Raw genomic sequence first — 16,894 nt, forward strand, 5'->3', positions numbered from 1 at the left:
GATATCACAATGTGTATGTCGGAGGATGGAGTGCCATTGTTCCCCTCCAGTCAGATTATGATGATGCTTTCCACTGACATGTCTTTGGCCGTCCAACCACCGTGTCTTAGCTGGCAGAAAGACCAATCAGTCAATCAATCAATCAATCACTGCATTTGTAAAGCGTGCTACATACCCTCGAGGGTCTCAAGGCGCTGGGGGGGGTGCTACTGGTCGAAGAGCCAGGTCTTGAGGAGTCTTCTGAAGGCCAGCAGGTCCTGGGTCTGTCGTAGGATGGTGGGGAGAGTGTTCCAGGTCTTGGCGGAGAGGTAGGAGAAGGATCTGCCACCGGCGGTGGTTTTTCGGATGCGGGGGACTGTGGCGAGGAAGAGGTTGGCTGAGCGGAGGCTTCGGGTGGGGGTGTGGAAGCTGAGTCGGTTGTTGAGGTAGGTGGGTCCGGTGTTGTGCAGTGCTTTGTGTGCGTGGATCAGGAGCTTGAAGGTGATCCAGTTGTTGACGGGGAGCCAGTGCAGGCCTCTCAGGTGGAGTGTGATGTTGCTGCGGCGGGGGACATCGAGGATGAGTCGAGCCGAGGCGTTCTGTATGCGTTGGAGTCGTCTCAGGAGCTTGTTTGTAGTTCCTGAGTAGAGGGCGTTCCCATAGTCGAGTCTGTTGGTGATGAAGGCCTGGGTAACGGTTTTTCTCGTGTCGAGGGGGATCCATTTGAAGATCCTGTGGAGCATACGGAGGGTGTTGAAGCAGGACGCGGAGACAGCGTTGACTTGCCTGGTCATGGAGAGAGTGGAGTCGAGGATGACCCCCAGGTTGCGTGCGTGGTCCGTGGGTTCCGGGGCTGTGCCTAGTGACGTGGGCTACCAAGAGTCGTCCCAGGCTGATGGGGTGGGTCTGAGAATGAGGACCTCCGTCTTGTCTGAGTTCAGCTTCAGTCTGCTGTCCTTCATCCAGTCGGCTACGGCCTTCATTCCTCTGTGGAGGTTAGCTTTGGCCGTGTGGGGATCTTCGGTGAGGGATATGATCAGCTGGGTGTCGTCGGCGTAGGAGATGATGTTGAGGTTGTGTTGTAGTGCGAAGTGGGCGAGGGGGGCCATGTAGATATTGAACAGTGTCGGGCTGAGGGAGGATCCCTGTGGGACGCCACAGATGATCTCAGTGGTTTTGGAGCGGAAGGGTGGGAGGCGGACGCTCTGGGTTCTGCCAGAGAGGAAGGATGTGGCCCAGGCCAGGGCCTTCTCTTGGATACCGGCGTCATGGAGGCGTGCTGATAGGGTGCGGTGGCAGACCGTGTCAAAGGCTGCTGATCCAGGAGGATGAGGGCGGCTGTTTCTCCTTTGTCCATCAGGACAGGGATATGAGGGAGGAAATCACCTGTTGGCAGCTTCACATATCCTATGCTACCATGGAGCTGATCATACATGTCATGCTGCAGCTCATGATGATCGAAATCATCCCAAAATCCATGCAGCTGTGGACGCAACGGATGGTAAGACAACATGCCTACCTGTCACCACAAACTCGACAAAGAAACAGTTCGCCATTCACCAGCTATGGGAGCTGTGCTCCATGGACCAAGTTGATCATGTGTGTCTTATCTCAGATGTATACACAACATATGACACAATCTCAGCCCCATATCGCCCCCTTTGGTCACGTCACTCACACTGCACCCCCACATTTGTCAAAACCAGATATGTCAGCACATTCCAGGTGCAGAGACAGTGATTGGGACATAACACTGTCTCACACAACAGCAAATTCACATCACAAACACACATGAAAAATTAGAAGTGACACCTGCACATTCATCACATGCCATGACCTGTAGTGACATTGAAGACACATATGCATGGAGGTGAATTTGAACCCATACACCCCTTCTCTGTAACATACCTCTAATGGACTCACACATATCAGACACATTGCAGGAGTATCTAAGCTAAATGGGATGCATAATCTTTACTGAGACCAATATCCAAAACACACAATGCGATGAATATATGCATAATAGGGAAGGTGGCATCAGGGTTCCCAGCAAGGATGCTGTCCTGGGATTCATGTCACTATGCACATGACTCATAAACAAAGTTACTGGAGCCTTGTGTATCTCAGGGATAACCAATAGTAATGTGGACGCGCTGACCGAGACCAGAGGGACTACAGATCCCAGACTGCTTTGCGGCCCCAGGAGGCGGCCATTTTCTGCATCACCTGCTCCCACTAGCCAGATCCAATGAGCACTATAAAGCGCAAGGGGACATACCGCAGCACTGGACGCGCACGAGCTGCGTCTGTCAGCCACCGGAAGAGGCAGGGCCACCCCATTTGGCCTTTACATGGGGGCTCTTGTGCAGGGCAGGTAGGAAAGAAGGGAAGAGACTGTAGAGGCTTTCCTTAGGCCGGTCATAGTCTTGGCACTGGGTGTCGGTGGCTTGGGTATATGCGGCGTAACCCCTTGAATGGTGCAGGGGGAACACTTGCAAGGGTGTCACATTGTACAAGGGCTGAGCTGGCTTTTATCAATAATGCACCGTTGTCATTTTGTTGAGTCACACAAGATTCCTTCCTAATTCTGGAAGTAACTCATTTATTATGGGCAAGAGAAAGGCCACCGAAAAACCCTTGGGGGTAGTAGGTACAAACAAGTTCGCTAGGCATTCCGCAGAGAACTGTACCCTGAATGAAATTGATGATCTGATAGTAGAGGGTTTATGGCCACAAACAATGTGGACCCATCTCAGCGTAAGGAGAAACGAGTCACACCTCCCAAGGGTATACAGACCTACTTTAGGAAAACCAAACAGGGGCGTGGCACCATGTCTGGCTCCAGCCCAAAAGATAGCTATGCACCAGGGGATGAGTATTTAAGAGTAAGCACACTAGCAGCTGCCCGGTCCCTTTAATAGATCATTCTCAGATTGAAAGCACAGCCGCTATCAATATTGACTGCTCCAACCGGTTTGCCCTCCTAGCTAACCAAGGAACCGTACCAGATGAGAGCTCCCATTTCATTGCATCTAGCAAGGCACCCAGACACAGTGGATCTAAATCAGCTCAAGATAGGGTAACCACTGGCACAGCTACAGCAACAGGTACTTAGAGGAGAGATATAGGGATTGCGTGAGTGTATGAACAAGATGGCTGTCGAATTAGGTGAAAAGGTGGCCACATTTTCTACTTTGGTGGAAAACGTAGGAACCAAGATAGGGGGTGCAAATCCAATGTCAAAGCACTATAGCCAAGCACCCCTTTCAAAGCCGCAGTCAGTTAAGGGCAATGGGTTAGCTGCTGACAATGGATTTGCTAGCATGCTCAATCTTATCTAACCTTATAAGAGGAGAATTAATTAGAGGTAGATAAACCCTCAAGCAACACAGTGCACAGCCCACTTAGCCCACAGCCTACCAAACAGGCCAGAATCATTGTGGGAGTCACAATACCTCCAATAACAACCAGAGTACACGTCTGTCTAGCATTATCCACCTGACAAATGTCCCCAAACTCACACATGGGGCCAGTGAAACTCAAGTATCTTTAATTAACAATTTAATCCACTGGCTCCACCACACCAGGGGTTTTAAGTCTATTATTAGGGATGACGTATTATCTGCCTCACGTTGTAGCCCCTTTGCACTCCAATGGGACTATATAGGAGTGAAAAATTGGTGGATGAGCTGATATCCATGGAATTATGATTTAGACCTACACCAAGAACACACATATGCCTTAAACTCAATGCCCCCAGCTGACTAGGGGAACCCTAGATCTCAGAAGGTTATGACACTTTAGCTCACCTCGAATGCACCACATTAGTGGGGGAATGCTCTAACTTAGCAGACATTGATTGTCAATCGGGGACTAAGGGCAAGATCTGTCCTTAACTGTACATCTAGGGGAGGCATGAGTGGGCAAACTGCAGCATGCACCATCAAGGGACCTAGAGCAGAGTGCCGTTAGTGATGATATGAGGGACACGGCTACAAAGAGTAAGATTAATTCCACTGTGGCTGGACAGGCAGGCGCTAATGCGGGACCGAGGAGGGATAGCAGGCTGATTGCTGAAAATTCCATTAGAGTTATAACTGGGAATGTAGCAGGCGTGTGTGCTAAGCTTGCAGACCCAGTGTGGGGTCAGTTCATTGATCACCACCAGATTATACTTTTGCAGGAGACGTGGGCAGTGGAATCAGTACGTAGAAGTTGGTATATTACCTTTGTTGCTAATGCAGTCCCTTCGCCCATATGTAGAGCTTCTGGGGGTCTTCTTATTTGGTTGAAACTAGATATTTTCCCATTAGTGAAAGTAGTTCGAACAGGAAGTAAGAACTTGCTAGGAGTAGAAATAAAAGTAAGAACGCCTACTGGGGCCAGATATATTGCAATAATATGCCTACATTAGATCAGTCCCTGTAAACGTCCCCTCCCCCAGTAGTTCATCTTGCTAATATTGTTCAGCACCTAAAAGGAGGCACCTTAAAAATGATCGCAGGTGAATTTTAACACGACACTTGGAAAAGGGCAGAGGGAAATTGTCTATTTGCAGAATCTCCAAGGCTCTCTGATTGGTTCTGGGGCAGCAGCACAAACGACAGGGAAATGAAGAGCTGTAGCTGGCCAACTAGAAGACCTGATAAGGGAGAATGGCTTAATATTTGCTAATGGCAATATCTTTTCCGATAACCCCCCACACCCGATCTTTAAGAGAGGCATTCTGAGATCTTACATTGACTATCTCCTAGTCGACCTGGAAATGTGGCGCTCTTGACAGACACTGCAGTTATCCCTCGAACAAATATCGATCATGAGGCCTTAAGTGCTGTATTCTCTCCTGCTATATTTACTAGCTGTAATCTGTCAGCAGTAGTCCATGCAAATCCCCTACAGACAGTTAATAACAGGAGGAACATGAAATGGGCTGAAGTCGTGGATAATGCAGAAATTCAAACTAAAATACACAAACTATTTGTGGATAACCTAGTTGAAATAGCACCGTTAAGGGGTATGAGCTCGACATGGTTCTTGTGCATTGTCAGCTGATTGAACAGCATAGGACTCTGTTTACTAAAATTAGGAAAAGAGGGTCTTCCAACAAAGTTACCCCAGGATGGTTCACTAAGGACGGTCAGTTGGCCAAGCTCGATCTCCTAGACGCTCTGAATCAGGTAATCAAGCCAAAAATAACCATTGCTAGGAATAACTACAAGGCTATCCTAAAAAAGGCTAAACAGAACTGGGAGATGGCCCAATGGGAAGAGCTTACCAACACACTTAAGAGTGAGAATCAGAAGATGTTTTGGTCATCGGTGGCATCCAGCTCGAAATTAATAGATAACCACCTTAAAGCGGTAGTGCAACCGTGAGCTTGGGTTGAGCACTTCAGATCCCTGTACATCGAGGGAGGGGTGGAACACCATGGAAGCATTGGGGAGGAACTAATTAAGAGGGTTTGCTTGATAGGCCTGGAGACTTTTTCCAACATAGAGACCGAGTGCTCATATTTCTCCCAGGCTGAAACCAGGGTAGCCCTGATGCAAATGAAGAAAGAGAAGGCACCTGGCCTGGATGGTATTCCTGACTATCTTTTCCTCTCACACTCACATGTCTGGATCCCCTATCTGAATGCACTGAGCAACGCTATAATGAAGGGCATGACCATTCCACCAAACTGGCTGTGAGCTGTTATCATACCCATATTCAAAAAAGGAAATAGGGACGTTCCCTCTAACTACAGACCCATAAACCTGTGGGACAATTCTCAAAAAATCTTTTTCAGACAGGTTCTGGCTAAATTACATGCATGCGTAATGGACAATCATATAGTTGAGGATGCCCAGGCAGGGTTCAGGAGCAAGATCAGCACTGATCAGGTCTGTTGTTTCAAGATGTTATGCTGGAAGTATGTCACCCTCAAGAGGGACCAGCTGTATGTCGCATTTTTAGATCTTAGGGCAGCCTTCGACCTGGTACCTAGGGATAACTTGTGGGGAATACTTGCAGGATATGGGGTGCCGTTTGACCTAATATGTATCTTGAGAACACTCCACATAAGCACATATTCCAAAGTGAGATGGAACACAGGGGGATGTGGTACTGAAAATTCTGGACCCGTGTTATAAACATCGTCGTATCACAACGATTTTGGTATCAGCAGACCGAGAATGATTAGAATAGTATGCACAAGCATTGTATTCATATTCGGGTAACGAAATCACCCGAATATCAGAGTTTCCGTCCTGAACCCTCGTGTTCCATTTAAACGACAGCCATTTTATGATTACCCTCACATAGGCCAATGTCTAATGCTGAAAACGAGTCTGAAGGACACGTACATCTTTGCTGACTCCTCTGTGACCTGGGCAAGCTGACTCCACTGCCTGAAGCCAAACCTGTTCGGCCAGTTTCTTTCCCAGTGGCCGAATGAGATTAGTATCAAGGCACAACACATCATAAAACCTTTCATCACACACAAACCATGCCTAATCTTACACGCACCTGTCCCTGTTTCTTTCTTTATGACTTGCTTTACAAGGAGGAGGTGACTGTTTATATTGGGGGTCCGTCGATATCTGATGAAAGTGTCAAAGCCCAGCTCACCTGAGTTCTTGTTCAGTTCTGATGGAGGTTGAAGACAATCCGACCCCACCCTGAAACTGCTTGTTCCAGCACACTAGTTTTTAAAACAGTGCACTAAGAACAGAAGCTCAAGGGAAGGGGGGAAGTGGATAAAATAAAAAAAAGAGAGACAACACCGTTGTTGCGTTTCCACTGTTGAAGTGCTGCACAAATCTGCTGCCCTTTCTGACTTCTGTAGAAACTGGTGCCTAATGAAACATAAACAAAGAACAGATAAGTGCAACCTATTCCTAAATGGGTTCCTGACTATCCCTCTATTTATTAGAAATTCTCTTCTAAAAGTACCTCTTGGATCCTGGTCTCTAGTTTCCAGGTTTGGAATGTGTTACTGCTCTGGGATGTGTTTTCTATTACTGTAAAACTTTTTTCCCATATTTCCAGAATCTTTTATAAAACAAATACTGTACTTTTACATCAAAATACAGCATGTAATTTGTGCAAGTCCTTGATTTACTGTTTGCCTTGCTGTTAATGGTTTCCACTGTGATTCTTAAAAGTTCCATGAGAAAAAACAATGTTTGCTTCACAAAGTTCTGCAAAATATTCTTGTAACAAAGAGTTTGAATCACAATGTTCGAGGAAGGTATTTCGTTTCAAATTGTCTATACACGAATCCAGAAATTGTTGTCAAAGTTCTTTCAGGTAATAAAAGGTTTTGCACTTACTTGTTGCTGGCAAGAGATACTGATCAGTCTAACCTTGTCTTCTTTCTCTTTTGCAGGTTACTCATAGGAGAGAGGCTGAAGCAAGGAGGAACCGGAAACCGGAAGAAGGAAGAGCCAGAAGCTGCGCCCATTGAAGTCAATGAAAGTCTGTAAAGAGCAGGAGTGCCAGCGCCGAGGGATCTGTTCTCAGGTAAGCGGGAGGTAGACGAGCACAAGCACTGGGTGAGGCTCGGGGGATGCCTTTTATAGACAGGGCTGGGTGTGGTTTGAAGGGCTGGGTGTGGTCCTCACATGCTGCACATGTTCTTGGAAGGTGTGCAGAGCTGGGTGTGGTTTGAAGAGCTGGGTGTGGTCCTCACATGCTGCACATGTTCTTGAAAGGTGTGCAGAGTTTCAGTTATTATGTAAATGAGTTGGATTAACACATGGCCTAGGGAGGAGTGTTTTAAAGAAACCTTGGTAAAAGCAAGGCCCAATGTGTAAACAAAACAGCACATTAAACAACATACACAGAAGCCTAGGGGGGGGGGGAAGGTGAGATAACAAGAAAGGCTTTCAATAGTAAGTTTAAAAGGGAGCTATTACAGAACCCACTAGTGCAGTGAGAGGGGACATGCTCTTTGCTGTGTACAAACCCTAACAGTTGCCCCCCTCAAAGGCCCTCCTACAGGACGGGGTTTTCCTGGATTTTTTAAATAAAACTGTCTAATCAGCTGTGGGGCATGTACATATGATGCTGGTTCCCATGAATTCTCAGATTCATCATATCCTTTCCATTCTACTAAATAAAACAGACGTCCACTAATTATTTTTGAGTCTTTTATGCTTTTCACTTCATATTCCAGATTTCCCTTAATTGGTATGGGTGGAGGTGGTGGTTCAGGTCGGGTTTTTGAGTTGTACGGCTTAAGCAAGGACACATGGAATGTAGTATGTACTGGATATTCTTTTGGTAAATCTAATTTTACTGTTACCGGGTTTACTATGGCAGTTATACTGAAGGGTCCAATGAAACGTGGTTGCAGCTTTCGGGATCCCTCTATGTTTAGGTTCTTTGTGGAGAGCCATACCTTGTCACCAATTTTATACATCGGGGCCTCAGACCTGTGTTTGTCTGCTTGTCTTTTCATGCTTTCCTTGTACTTTAATAAATGTTTCCTGGCTTTGTCTTGTATGTCACCTAACCTCGTTAGTCTATCCGTTACTGTAGGAAACAGGGAATCTTCTAACAAAATGGGTATAGCTCTTGGATGATACCCCTGCAAGAAATAGAATGGTGAGCAAAGTAGAGCTGAATGCTCAGTATTATTATAAACAAACTCTGCTACAGGGAGAGCTTCCAACCATTCACTAGAATAATCAGCCAATAAACAACGTAGCATTTGAAGTAAGGTTTGGTTCAGTCGTTCAGTCTGTCCATCTGTCTCTGGGTGGAAAGCAGTGGATAAGGCCACATCTATTTTCAGTTTTTCACATAATTATTTCCAAAATCTGGAGTTGAACTGGCTCCCTCGGTCTGAAACCACTTTGCTTGGCAAACCATGTAAACGCACAATTTCCCTTATAAAAATATCGGCAAATTCTGCCGCCGTGGGTAATTTCCGTAATGGTACAAAATGTGCCATTTTAGATAAAAAATCCACTATAACCAACACTGTTGTGAAGGATTTTACAGGTGGTAAACCTACAATAAAGTCTACGCTCACAGTGTGCCAAGGTTGTTTGGGTGTTGGCATTGGTATTAACAAGCCGTCAGGAGCCTTATGAGAAGATTTATGTCTTGCACAAATTGGACAGGTAGTGACAAATTGCTTAATGTCCTTTCTTATAGTGTCCCACCAAAAGTGTTTTTGCACATTTTCCAGGGTTTTTACCCAACCAGGATGACCTGCCAAGGGTGAGGCGTGATGCCAAATTATCACCTGTGTTTGTAATTCAGAGGTGGGCACTAACAGCATGTTGTCGTGATACAATAAACCTCGTTGTATTGTGTTATGGGAATCCTTTAACCAATCCTGAGGTGCTATTTGCATGTGTGCATTATATAGATCTGTGATGAAATCCTTCTGTTGTACTGGTGCCAACAACTTTTGGGGAGGAATAATGAGTTCTCCTATTTTATCTTGTTTCATGTCTGAGGTATGTCCGTATCTAGATAACACATCAGATTGAATTTGTTGTGCACCTGGTCTATAGGTTATAACAAAGTCAAATGTGCTAAAAAAATTTAACCAGCGCATCTGACGTGGTGTTAGTGCTTTAAGTGATCCAAAAAACTGTAGGTTCTTATGGTCAGAAAAGATTGTAACTGGGTACTTGGCTCCCATTAAATGGTGCCTCCATTCTGAAAAGGCTACTTTGATAGCTAGTAGTTCCCTTTCAGCCACAGTGTAATTTTGTTCAGCTGGCAATAACTTTTTGGAATAGAAGGCTATAGGATGTAACTGGCCATCTACTGCATCTCGTTGAGAGATAACTCCTCCTAAAGCTACTTGTGAAGCATCCGCTTCAACAAAAAAGGGCAAGTCAGGATCAGGATGTTTCAGAATTGGGGCTGAAGTGAACTTTTGTTTTAGGAGTTGAAAGGCGTGTGCCGCCTCATCAGTCCAAAGAAATCGTTGCCCTTTCCGCAACAAGGTAGTTATTGGGGCCGCAATGTCTGCAAAATGTGCAATAAACCTCCTATAAAAATTGGCGAAACCCAGAAATTTCTGAATATCTTTTACAGAGGATGGTTCTGGCCAATCAGCAATAGCACTGATTTTCTTTACATCCAAAGTTATTCCTTGAGGTGACAGGCAGTATCCTAAAAAGTCCACCTTGTTGACATTAAAAGTACACTTTTCTAACTTAGCAAAAAGATGATTTTCTTTTAACTTTGATAATACTGCACGAACATGTTGGGTATGTTCTTCTGAGTTCTTTTTCCTCTGATGTGAGTGGACCTCTGAGTGTCCCTATTTGCATAGGCTCTGGTTCAGGGAGTTTATTATCTGTGTCTTTCTTCTTGTGTCTAATAAAAGTTAACCGTGATTCCAGTTTGTATTTATCTCCCTTTCTTTCTCCTAGTCTATGTTCTAATTTCACAACTAAATCTACAAAGTCTGAATAGTCTTTTGGCAAATCAACGATATGAGCCAGCGCGTCTTTTAACTCGTCTCTCAAACCTTTATAAAAAAGGGAGACACGCTTTTCTTCTGGCCACTGTGTCTCGGTGAGTAAACGATTAAAACTAGTGAGATAGGTCAATAAATCCTTGTTACCTTGTTTAAGATTTAAAAGCTCATTATCACTTGCCTGCATGAAAGTGTGTTTTGCAAAAAGGCTGGTCATGGTACGTTTAAATTGATTCCAATTATGGAGGATGGGATCATCTCTATCCACGAAAGGAATTGACCAATTGGCTGCTGTGCCACCCAAATAAGACAAGACGAATGCCACTTTCGTATCATCAGTAGGGAACTGTTGTGGCTTACAAATGAAGTGTAATTGACATTGATTGATAAAAACATGGAATTTGTTACTTTCTCCATGAAAACGTTCAGGTGCTGCTAAGGGCACAACATTAGGAACATTAACAGTAACCTCAACTGGGGAAGGCAAAGTTGTATGTTTTGATGGCGCCCCTGTCTCTGAGGAGGTTTTAAACAAAGGCGTAGAAGCTGTGTTCCACTGAGATCCCCTAAATTTATACCTGCTTAAATCCTGTTTTAAAGAGGTATTCTCCATCTTTAATCTCTCTATTTCCTCTTGCATATGTTGCAAGATGCCAGACACTGATTCATTATGAGCCAAGTCCTCATTTAGGGCCTGCGCCATATCCGTGACGACAATGCCCTCTATTTCTTCCCCGGTATTCATCGTCCACCAGAACTGAAATTTTTTAAAGGCTTGTGCTTCTGTCAAAGCCCAGCTCACCTGAGTTCTTGTTCAGTTCTGATGGAGGTTGAAGACAATCCGACCCCACCCTGAAACTGCTTGTTCCAGCACACTAGTTTTTAAAACAGTGCACTAAGAACAGAAGCTCAAGGGAAGGGGAGAAGTGGATAAAATAAAAAAAAGAGAGACAACACCGTTCTTGCGTTTCCACTGTTGAAGTGCTGCACAAATCTGCGGCCCTTTCTGACTTCTGTAGAAACTGGTGCCTAATGAAACATAAACAAAGAACAGATAAGTGCAACCTATTCCTAAATGGGTTCCTGACTATCCCTCTATTTATTAGAAATTCTCTTCTAAAAGTACCTCTTGGATCCTGGTCTCTAGTTTCCAGGTTTGGAATGTGTTACTGCTCTGGGATGTGTTTTCTATTACTGTAAAACTTTTTTCCCATATTTCCAGAATCTTTTATAAAACAAATACTGTACTTTTACATCAAAATACAGCATGTAATTTGTGCAAGTCCTTGATTTACTGTTTGCCTTGCTGTTAATGGTTTCCACTGGTCGATTCTTAAAAGTTCCATGAGAAAAAACAATGTTTGCTTCACAAAGTTCTGCAAAATATTCTTGTAACAAAGAGTTTGAATCACAATGTTCGAGGAAGGTATTTCATTTCAAATTGTCTACACACGAATCCAGAAATTGTTGTCAAAGTTCTTTCAGGTAATAAAAGGTTTTGCACTTACTTGTTGCTGGCAAGAGATACTGATCAGTCTAACCTTGTCTTCTTTCTCTTTTGCAGGTTACTCATAGGAGAGAGGCTGAAGCAAGGAGGAACCGGAAACCGGAAGAAGGAAGAGCCAGAAGCTGCGCCCATTGAAGTCAATGAAAGTCTGTAAAGAGCAGGAGTGCCAGCGCCGAGGGATCTGTTCTCAGGTAAGCGGGAGGTAGACGAGCACAAGCACTGGGTGAGGCTCGGGGGATGCCTTTTATAGACAGGGCTGGGTGTGGTTTGAAGGGCTGGGTGTGGTCCTCACATGCTGCACATGTTCTTGGAAGGTGTGCAGAGCTGGGTGTGGTTTGAAGAGCTGGGTGTGGTCCTCACATGCTGCACATGTTCTTGAAAGGTGTGCAGGGTTTCAGTTATTATGTAAATGAGTTGGATTAACACATGGCCTAGGGAGGAGTGTTTTAAAGAAACCTTGGTAAAAGCAAGGCCCACTGTGTAAACAAAACAGCACATTAAACAACATACACAGAAGCCTAGGGGGGGGGGGAAGGTGAGATAACAAGAAAGGCTTTCAATAGTAAGTTTAAAAGGGAGCTATTACAGAACCCACTAGTGCAGTGAGAGGGGACATGCTCTTTGCTGTGTACAAACCCTAACAGAAAGTACTGAGCCTTGCCGGGTAATTGATTGAGGGCTGGACAAACTGAAATATGGGCTTGTCATCATAACCCTGCTATTTCTTTGTAGTGAAAATATGTGAATGGTCAACTGTAAAATAAGGAATGTTTGCCCAAAGCATAATATTTTGTATAAAAGAGAAGGTTAGCTTTGCAAGAAGGGCAGTCTCCTGAGAATATACACCGTGTTGTACTTCTAGGATACCTGTTACTGGCTGCAGCCAATAAACAAGATCTTTGACTTCACCAAGAAGACTCTGGGGGTTATTCTAACTTTGGAGGAGTGTTAATCCGTCCCAAAAGTGACGGTAAAGTGACGGATATACCACCAGCCGTATTACGAGTTCCATAGGATATAATGGACTCGTAATATGGCTGGTGGTAAATCCGTCACTTTTCCGTCACTTTTGGGACGGATTAACACCTCCTCCAAAGTTAGAATAACCCCCTCTGTGTTTCTGTAGTCTGAAACAGGAAGGACTCGAAGTCTTAGGGTGTGTTCCCTGGCACCACTGGGTTCTGAAAAACCCAGTACTTCAGTTGGCGCCCAACGTGGGGCAATTTCAGCGGTACCAGTCCAAGCCAGAGGTTCGTGACGAGCTTCGTGTGAAAATTCTGGAGGGAGGCCGCCACTTCATCGACCCCTGTATGTCGACGTGGTCCGAAAGTCTTTGCCTCGAGGTTCCCCGCTTCCCGACGGCTACGAAGGACTGCTGCCCTGACTATCGCCCTGTTTTGGACCCTTGATAATTTGGTAGAGCGAAACGATAAACGAGTCTTCTGGTGACGTCATCGATACCTCAGTTAAGTATAAGTGTAGCATCTCCCAGTCCTTAGTTTGGTTCTTAGTGTGGTATCCCCTTGGGATCTTTGATTTGGAACTTGCAAGTACCAAAGCCGAGGGATTCGTGTATTCACGAGGCTATCGTATTCGATAATCCTTTGAAGTTTGACGCTAGACTAGAGAGCGAAGATGCCTGGTCTTAGCAGACATGGAAATTTGTTTTGTCTTGGTTATAATAGGGATTCCCGATTGGAGGACTCGTGTCCGGTTCCTCCGATTGGAACTCCAACCTATGAACTATATGTGAAACATGGCATAGGCCCCCTCACATATAATGAAGTATGGATCCGATACACCAGGAAAGATGGTGTTTTAAAATGGCCCCAATATGGTAGTTTTGACACAGAGATTCTGAATAATCTGGAGGTTAAACTTTTCAAGAAGAAAGCCCGGCCGGCGATGTTTGACTCTTTCCGCCTATGGCGTAAGGAAGCCAAACAGAAGGAAATTAAATTAGCAAAGAGAAATAAGAGAGAAGAGGGTATCTCGATAATGCAAGCTGCCATGCAGTTTAAAGATGATGAAGAAGAACAGATGAATGAGCAGTTGCACAGGCAACGTAAATTGGTGACCGATAAATGTTATCCAGTTTTTCCGCTTCTTCAGCAAGATGCAGCAAAGGAACTTGAGAAAGATCCTTTAATTTCACACTTGTTGAGTTCGCCATCCCCTTATGCGCAGAATGCTACAGCACCTCCGCAACCTTTAGCTGTGCAACCTCCGGTTATTGTGCCTCAGGCTCTTCCACAGCCGCCAGCTCTTCTTCAGTTGGCTCCTACTACTATGGCGCAGCCCCTTCAAGGGCCGCCGACTTCGCTACCTGCTCCATCTGTACCTCCTGTGACTTTATGTACTACATCGACTGCCTCTTCTGGTGTTCTTCCTGATACTGCCTCTGCGTCTGCTTCTGTGTCTGCCTTGCCTCCCTCTGTTTTTCCTCCTGTTCTTTCATCAACTTCTCCTTCTGTCCGACAGAGAATGACAGATACTGTTGCCAGCCTTATATTTCCTCTCTTTGGGTCGTCTGGTGTGACCCCAGATTCGGAGCGTAAACAGTCGCGTAGTCAACTGCCTAATTCTCAAGAGAGAGAAATGTTTGACCGTATGGCGCATAAATGGGTTGTTTACCCTTTAAAATACGATGTAGAGTCTGTTATGGATATCTTCCGTCAATGGGGAGCACCGAAACAAAGATACGTTTTTGAGAAAATGTGTGCATTCCTTTGTGAGGAATTGGAGGATAATGATTTGGAAACAAATCCGCCTGATTTGTGCCGTGTACGGTTTGAGTTTGAAAAAGGCACGATTGTGGGTCCCGATGTTGAGAAAGCAGTTGCGACGTTGTTGTCCTTTAGGAATAAGGATCCTTCTCAGTCATTGTTCCAACATGACTCCTCTGTTAAAAAAAAGGTGCGACAGTACCCAATGAGAGAAGCAAGGTTGCGTACTGGCCTGACACTTTTGAGTCTCTACATTAATGGAGCAGTTAAATGACTTTCACAATGTACGTATGATGCCCCTACACTTGCTGGAACCCCGCTTCCGTTACTATTGTTCACGGACGATACCCTGCTCATCCCTAGCACTCCAATGAGCTTTCAGGCAGAACTGGACTCTTTTGCAGCCTTTTGTAAGGCAAGGGGTCTGGAAATTAACCCAACAAAAGCAACATTTATGGGGATAAACACCCACAAGACATTTAGAGGGAGAATGTTAATCAATGGCTCCACAATTGAACAAGTCAAACATGTTGACTATTTAGGGGTCCGACTATCTGATTCAATGTCTTGGGGCCATCAGTTGGTGAAGAGCAAAAATCTTCTCATCCAGAAGACTTACAGAAGTAAACGGGGGATGGTGCAATGTCCCCGGTTCTCCAGATATACAAAGCTGCTGCCCTCGTGGCAGCCACTTATGGGGCAGAGATTTGGGGTTTCAAGGATGCTACTCCCCTTCTAACGGCTGTGAACAATTTTCTTAGGAACATGCTCAAGTTACCTAGGGACACCCAGCTGGTGCCACTGAGAATGGACATAGCACTAAACCCTATAAATTTGGTGTGGCTTAAAACCCTTGTTGTATTGGGTGAGGCTGTGGAAATGCAGGGAACTAACACCGTATAGGGACTATTGACCTAACTTCTAGTGACTCACGGGTAACTAAGCCTTGGCTGAACTAAATTAAGTCCCAGTGTGAGAAACTGAAAATGATTGACCTTTAGAAGTCGCCCACAGTGGTTGCCAAGGATGCATCTGTGACATTAAAAAGAGCTTACTGGAGCTATGCCTTGGAACAGACATGGTTGAACAATGGTCATGAGAACCTGGCTGGGCAATTTTTAAATATTAAATGCTCCCCATCCTATGAAAATTTCCTGGATGAAATCCATCTCCCCTTTGCCAAGCGCCTGTACCTACAGGATAGTCCTTTGGGCAGTAAGGATGTTCCTTTTGATAGGTTGCAGGTTCAGGTTCAGGTCCAGAAGTGTCTGAGTGGGTGGGGTTGCATTTGAATGTCCCCTTTCAGTACAGGTCTGGGGGTTTGGCAGTCCATTGTGTGAGGGCAGGCCACTAACCTCTGAAATGTGTCAGGCCCTCTACCTTTCCAGCCCATGAAGACCCATACAGTATGCAGATGACTGCAGGTGTGACTGAGTGTCCTCTGTTTGTGGTTGTCTGGGTGAAATGCACAAGGAAGCTGTCAGTCAGCCCAGCCCACGCGTTGATTGGAGACAGGCTGTAAGGCACAGATGGATTTTAAGGGCAGAGAAATGCTGACTTTCTAAAAGTGGCATTTCTAAAATAGTTGTATAAAATCAACCTCACCAATAAGCAGGATTTTCTATTACCATTCTGGCTATACTAAATATGACCTGGTTACCCCTTCTGATCAGAATCTACCACTCAAGCATATGAGGGTAGCTGTAATACTAGCCTATGAAAGGAACAAGCCACACAGTAGTGGAACATGAATTTAGGGGTTTACTACTACCAGGACACATAAAACACACATGTACATGTCATGTCTTTTATCTACATAGCACCCTGCCCTATGGGGTACCTAGCTTAGGGGTGACATGTGTAGAAAAAGGGAATTTTAAGGCTTGGCAAGTACCTTCAAATGCCAAGTTCAAGTGACAGTGAAATGCAAACACTCGCATTGTACTGGCAGGCCTGAGACATGGTTAAGGGGCTACTTATGTGGGTGGCACAATCAGTACTGCAGGCCTACTAGTAGCATTTAATTTACAGGCCATGGGCACATGTAGTGCACTTTACTAGGGACTTACAAACCAATTGGGTATGAGCCAATGTTACCATGTTCTTAGGGTGAAGCAGTGGTAAAGTGACCAGAGTCCTAAAGCCATCAATAATGAGGTCAGAAGAGGAGGAAGGTGAAATGTTTGGGGGTGACCCTGCAGAGAGGCCATTTCAAAAACACCCCAATTGGAGTACCTCTCACACATCCATCCA

The sequence above is a fragment of the Pleurodeles waltl genome, chromosome 2_2 (genome assembly GCF_031143425.1).
Source record: "Pleurodeles waltl isolate 20211129_DDA chromosome 2_2, aPleWal1.hap1.20221129, whole genome shotgun sequence".
In the NCBI taxonomy this organism is placed as follows: Eukaryota; Metazoa; Chordata; class Amphibia; order Caudata; family Salamandridae; genus Pleurodeles; species Pleurodeles waltl.